The sequence below is a fragment of the Chiloscyllium plagiosum genome, chromosome 10, assembly GCF_004010195.1.
Source record: "Chiloscyllium plagiosum isolate BGI_BamShark_2017 chromosome 10, ASM401019v2, whole genome shotgun sequence".
In the NCBI taxonomy this organism is placed as follows: Eukaryota; Metazoa; Chordata; class Chondrichthyes; order Orectolobiformes; family Hemiscylliidae; genus Chiloscyllium; species Chiloscyllium plagiosum.
In genome coordinates, this window is record NC_057719.1 from 93,847,113 (window position 1) to 93,853,814 (window position 6,702).

Genomic DNA, 6,702 nt, shown 5'->3' on the forward strand with positions numbered 1-6,702 from the left:
CTACTTTCTCCCCACCCCCACCCTCCTCTAGCTTATCTCTCCACGCTTCAGGCTCACTGCCTTTATTCCTGGTGTAGGGTTTTTGCCTGAAACGTCGATTTCGAAGCTGCTTGGATGCTGCCTAAACTGCTGTGCTCTTCCAGCACCACTAATCCAGAATATGGTTTCCAGCATCTGCAGTTATTGTTTTTATCTCATCTGAGATTATGTGTTTGGTCTGGGTGCCTGCATGAGGAGGGAAGGGCTTTAACCACATTGCATATGGCCATCGTAATACAGCAAGTTCATAAAAATGTTGCTTTTTACTGTACACTTTTCAGTGTGTCATGGATCTCCCTTCTGAGAGTGGCCTCGGGTGATGATCCCTTCATTAACTCCTTGCTGCATGAGTAAACATCTTTCACTTGCCTGAGCTCTGCCTGTCTCCTGAGTCTTCATTCCCTGTCAGGGGAAAACACTCCCACAGCTATGATTGAATTTCAATTCAATACAAACATTTATTGTGTGTGAAATGATTACATTCAGAGCGATATTATTTTCATGATAAATTTGCTTCACATTTGCTTTTTTTGGTGTACAAGAAAACAATGGGTGTATATCCATTTCTTCTGTAGATCAACTGACACTAAATTTTAAATTATTGTAAAGCATACAATGGGGGAAACGGGAACTAGTCTTCAGCTCAAATGTCACATTAAATGATTGTTTCCTTTTTTTCAAATCATGTGCCTTCCAAAATGATTTTTTATTTTCATTTCATTTTAAGAAAAAATTGCTTGGAGATGTTGACAATTTTCCTTTACCTTCCATGTTCGTTGTTAATGTTCAATAATCGCAAAATTGTGAGTATTCCTTTCCGCACCAAATGTCATTGATTCTATCTTATGTTCGCAGTAATATTACTTTCATGTGTCAGGTGCATCAGTCAAGGAGAAATAGGCCTGAATCGGTTACTCTTTGGAGGATCAGTGTGCATTAGTTGGGCTGAAGGACCTGTTCCAAACTGGAGGGAATCTAATCTAATCTAATCTAATTCTGAAATAAATGTCAAAACATTTATTGTGATTAAAGTTGCATGAATAAAATTAACATGTGTCTTCAAGAAAACTGCAGGAAGAAAGCATATAACTCTTGCATTGCCTGCGTTTTTGAACAAAATCATTTTTTCAATTGTTGCTGTATGATTTCTGTCAAATCATACAGCTAAATTTTATAATTTAATTTTCAGTTTCTTGATCTTACTGAATATCCAATCAGCATCAGAGCAAATTGCTTTCAAAATATTAAGTCAATTTATCTGTCAAGATTCTAGAAACAATGATCAATTGTAATAATACACAGCAATTTAATTTAGACTTTGTTAAAAATGCGGTTTTTAAATTTCATTCATTATTTCTTATTGTCAATGCTACTATATTAATATCTGTTTGTTCAGGCCAATGCAAACACAAAAAGCCAATAACATCCCTTACAAAATTCTTTGTAAATATCTGATATTTGCTCATTTGAAAGATCACAGTAATCTCCGACTTTGAAATTCAGAGAGTTCCAATTATTTTCCCTGCAATATTACTCTTCATTTCTACACATTACACAGTCTAATATCAAGATGAGATATCTCATTACTGTCAAATTCACGAATATAAGTTATAAAATCCCTTTGTTGCTAATACCTTATATCGAATAATTGTTCAATCCAGTAAGGGGTATAAATGTGGAATTATGCTTCCATACAATGAATAATGCAAGGACTTTGCAATGTACAATCTCGCAATCATTGTGAATATTGTATTTATCTTAAACTTGGAAACATTATTGAATTGATTTGATTATAATTTATTTCGATGCTGACATTTCCTGTGTATCCAATCACACTATCAGTAGATGGTTTGGAGGTATCACTGTTCATTCCAATAATCATAGTATCTGCTATATACATTCTTCTGGTCAGGAATAGCAAGATATATCTAATTCCCAGGAATAGCAAGATATATACCTCAATCAATATTCCTGGGAAAATATTTGAGAATGTTGCAGTCATAAAGCTGAAACATACGAAGTTATGATAGTCACTAATTTTCTCTTGTTCTATAGATCTTAGTTCAAACAACACATAGAACTTTATGTTTCAGTGTTATAAATATGAGAAAAGATCAATTACTACTTCAGTAAAATAAACAATTGACACTTGCTATTATTCATCAATTTTTACTTATTAATCGGTTTATGAATTGTGTGAGATTTGTTTAGCTTTCCAGTCACCTAATTATGTTGAATGTGACATTGAAATGCTGTGAAAATATTAGGATGTGTTCATTTGAGAGTTGAATTTGCATATCTCTCACTTATCCAAATTATTGCATGATGGTTCAAGAATGTTTCACTCAGCAATTCTAGTAAGTTTCAAAAATTGTCTGATTTTAAATCAGATCTTTCACACCCAATTATCAATCTGTTACTAATTCATGTAAATCTCTCAATTTTATCGAAACCAACGTTCGCACTAAACAGTACACAGAAAGCAACACAAAGGCTTTCATCACCATCTGATTACTGTTCAGAAGAATAACCTGAGTAAGTACCTTTTTGCTCCTGAAACCAATGACAACAGTAAGCATTTGTTTACTATTCCATGCAACAAGTCCAATTGATATCTTTTATTTCAGTTCAGTAGTTAAAGATGATTTATGTTGCTTAAAACAATACTTCTACATTATCACGGATATTGATTGGAACAAAACTTTGATATTCTAAAAATCTTTAAGTCTACTTATTTTAAATTTATGTGCAAGAGAAATTTCAAATTACAACAATTTTTGTTGTATAATTCAACAAACATAAATTTTGAATTTGTGAAAGTCCTCCATTTTTGCAAAATGGAAGTAGTCTTCAGTTTATATAACACATTAAATGACTGTTTTGTTTATCACATCATGCGCATTGGAAAATGATTATTAGTTTTGTTTCGTTGTAAGAAAAGAACTGCTTTGTACATGTTGAATTATTTGTCTTTTCTATTTCGACATTATTCATCATTGTACAATACAATTATTATAATTACTTTATATACCAAATGTCATTGACTGCATCATTTGCTCGCTTTCGTTATCTATTAATTTTCTTCCAAATTTTGACACAAATGTCTGAACACTGACCATAATATTAACCATATAAATTAAGATACCATGAGGAAAACATTAGACGGACATTCATAATTCTTGTATTACCTGTGTTTTTGAGTCAGAAAAGAAAAAAACTTGTTCTATCATCACTGAATGGCTCATTTTTTTTCTTTAATCCATAAAGCCATATTTTGTTTCTCAGTTTACCGATCTTAATAAACATCCAATCGACATCACAGCAAAGTACTTTTGAAATATTGAATCATTTTAATTGCTCAAAATACAACATTAATTATCAAGTCATTGTCATGACAATAATTGCACAATTGTTTAAGAAAGTTTTTTGAACAAGCAAAGTGAGATACACATTTTAATTAAAGCAATTCTTTCTGAGAACCAATACTGCACTATGAAATTGCGTTTTCTTTTACAGGTCAAGTATCACACAATGGATCCAAGAACTTCCCATTCAACATTCATTGTAAATGTCTGATGTTTGCTTAATTGAATGATCACCGTAATCACAGGCTTTGAATTTAGAGACCTGCAATTACTTTTCACTGCAATAATTCCTGTTTGTTTCCTCATATTCATCAGTCACATAGCAAAACAAGATTTCTCATTATTCCTAAATTCATTGATCGAATTTTACAATTCAGTTGTTGCTCATACCTAATAATTTTTCAGTCTAGTATATGTTGCAAATGTGGAATTACGGCTCTTTACATGAATAACTAAATATATTGTAGCATATAATCTCTCAATCATTGTTAATATCAATTCTTATTTTGCCCGTGGAAGCATAGTTGAATGCATTTAAATATATTTCAGTTCGATGCGAACATTTATTGTGTTTATATTGACATCAGATTTAAATGTTTTTCATGCAACAAAATAATTTAAAATTTCCTGCGTTTTGTTAAGTCAAATGAAAAAGAATTAACACCTCTATTATTTCATTGAACAATGACAGTACATTTTTATTTCTTCGAAGTTGAGCATTTTTGCAAGGAAGGGATGTTGCCTTCAGCTGAATACATGCATTGAATGACGAATTCACAGAATCTGCTGTTATTCTCTGCAAGTTCCCAAAAAAGAAATTCACTAATTCTGCTGGTTCTAAATTCCTGGAAAGTATTTGAGAATGTTGTGGTCATAAAGATGAAGAAGTATTTGTACTGAATTTTTATTTTTAATTGGAAAAAGCTTAATTCAAATATTCCAGGCACATAAATCGCTATTCTGCAGTGTTACAAAGATTAAAAGCAAGTCAATTTCTTTGGCAGTAAAATAAACAAATGTCACTTCCCATTATTCATTAGACAGTTAAATCCCAAATTTGTTATTAAACAATGCAATTCATCTAAATATTGTTGTGTCCTTTGCTCAAATTAATTTTCTAATTATTGTCATTCATGATTTGTCAGGTATTTGCTTTTGTTTGTTTTCATTCATCTATTCATATTGAATTTAAGATTAATATGCTTTGTCAATATCACAGACTGTTCATTTGAAATTTGACTTTGCACGTCTCTCACTTCTCTCACTTCTTGCATGGGGCTCGGTATTGAGAACAGTGGATCAGTGGTTAGCACTCTTGCCTTACAATTTGGGTTCAATTCCAGCCTTGGCCACCTGTTTGTGTGGCGTTTGCATGTTCTCCCTGCGTCGATGTGACTTTGCTCTGGCTTTCTCCCACAATCCAAAGATGTGCAGGTTAGCTGAATTGGCCATGCTAAATTGTACGTTGTGTTCAGGTATGTGTAGGTTAGGCGCATTAGTGAGGGGTAAATGAAAGTAATCTGAAAGCTGAATGGTTCAGAGTGGATAATTCTTTGGAAAGTCAGTGAGGATTTGTTGGGCCAAATGGCCTGTTTCCACACAGAGGTATTCCATAAACTTAGAATTGTGTTTTGCTTATCAAAATTAACAATTAAAAAAAGTTCCGTTTAAAACTTATCTTTAACACCCAATTGTTAATCTTGTAAAATATCTCAAAGTTACTGAAATGAATGCTCAAACAAAACACTGCACATAAAGACTCGCAAAGGTCTTCATGAACACTAATTATTGTTCAGTAGAATGATCACAGTAACTATTGGATGGTTCCTGAGATCATTCACCACTATCACAGTCAGGATTGGGTTCATCATTCCCTCTGATAAATGCAATAGTTGTCCTCTGGTATTACAGTTCAATAATTATATACAATGTTGGTTATCCAAAGGAACAGTTATTCTTTATTATGAATGGCCAAGGATTCTAACCGCCAGAGATGTTCGTTCTTATTTGATGCGTGTTTTCAAATAGTGTTTTCACTATAAATATTGCAAAAAAAGTGTCAATTTGGTCTTGTTCAACTGCGGATGCTAAAAACTTCAATTCATGTTCATTAAAAATATTTGGAGAAAGTGACGCAAGCCAAAGCTGAAGGTCAGAGTCGAGAGTGTGGCTTTGGAAAAGGCCAGGCACATTCAAACAGCAGGAGTATCGAGCTTTCGGGCATTATGCCATCATCAGAAAAGATTCGTGATGAAGGGAGAATGCCCAAAACGTCGATTCTGCTTCTCCTCGAATGCTGCCTAATCTGCTGTGCTTTTCCAGCATCACGCTCTTGACATTAGACATATTTGTCTGAATATTCAGAGAAAACATTAAAAGTTGCCTCTGTAAATTTAATTTACTGTGCTTTCTATTTACTGAATTTCTCATGTTAATTGCCCCTCTTTTTCTTCTTAAATCTGATACAAATCTCAAAATGCAGAACATGTTACAATTTACATGAATTACAAATTATCATGCTCGACAAGAAGACCAATGGAAGGCGATATAGAATGCTTGAACAGCCTACACATTTGAATGAAAAATCAATTCCTTCCAAAAAATACTCTGCACGTCTGTATCTTTCCTTCAATTCAAGAATCCTGCAAATAGCTTATAATTGTCAGTTGATCTCTCTGGATGAGTACCTAATGCATGTCAATGTAAACTGCTGAACAATATTAAATTGTATTATTTGTTAAACTGCAAACATTAATTATTAATTCATTATTATAACAATAAGTGAACCACATTGTATCTGTCCGCTGAGGTCAAGTAGCCAGTGGCCCATACTTAACATTCGTATTATTACTATAGCTGGAGAAATCGGAGCTAAGAAATGTCAAACTAAAGCAAACAGTAGACAAAATAAATCAGCTTCAGAAAGCAGTGGAATGTCCGGTCAAAGAGGACACAAAAGTTCGGGAGATCCAGTTTAAACCAGCCCAAGTGCTGTGTATTGGCGAGGTGGAAGCAGACTTCCTGGCAACTTGACTTGCAGCCATTGCCTGAGCTGGGAATGACAAGTCAAGGGTGTTTATTGTTGAAGTATCGCAGCAAACATCACACTGTCACCAGATCCAAAGATATGCTAGAGATACCTCCTTATAGTTCATGCATTATATCTTTCACAACCCAAAAATCACACTTAATTACTTATCACCGAGAATGCTTATAGTAACATATATCGAAATGAAAGGCAAGTTTTCTCGCAGGTTTTCAGTCCAATCATCACGACAAAAGTGTAATCACGGCTCAG

At 33.5% G+C, this 6,702-nt stretch overlaps 1 long non-coding RNA gene across 3 annotated transcripts in view; it reads left to right on the forward strand.

Moving 5' to 3' along the window:
* The window catches only part of LOC122553905, an 8,418-nt gene extending 3,646 nt beyond the window's left edge, over positions 1-4,772 (forward strand). For all 3 annotated transcript variants that reach the window (XR_006312869.1, XR_006312868.1, XR_006312870.1), the window contains 3 exons: positions 767-842; positions 2,512-2,574; positions 3,556-4,772. This is a non-coding gene — a long non-coding RNA (uncharacterized LOC122553905). The remainder of the gene's footprint in view (positions 1-766; positions 843-2,511; positions 2,575-3,555) is intronic.
* The last annotated feature ends 1,930 nt before the right edge of the window (positions 4,773-6,702 follow it).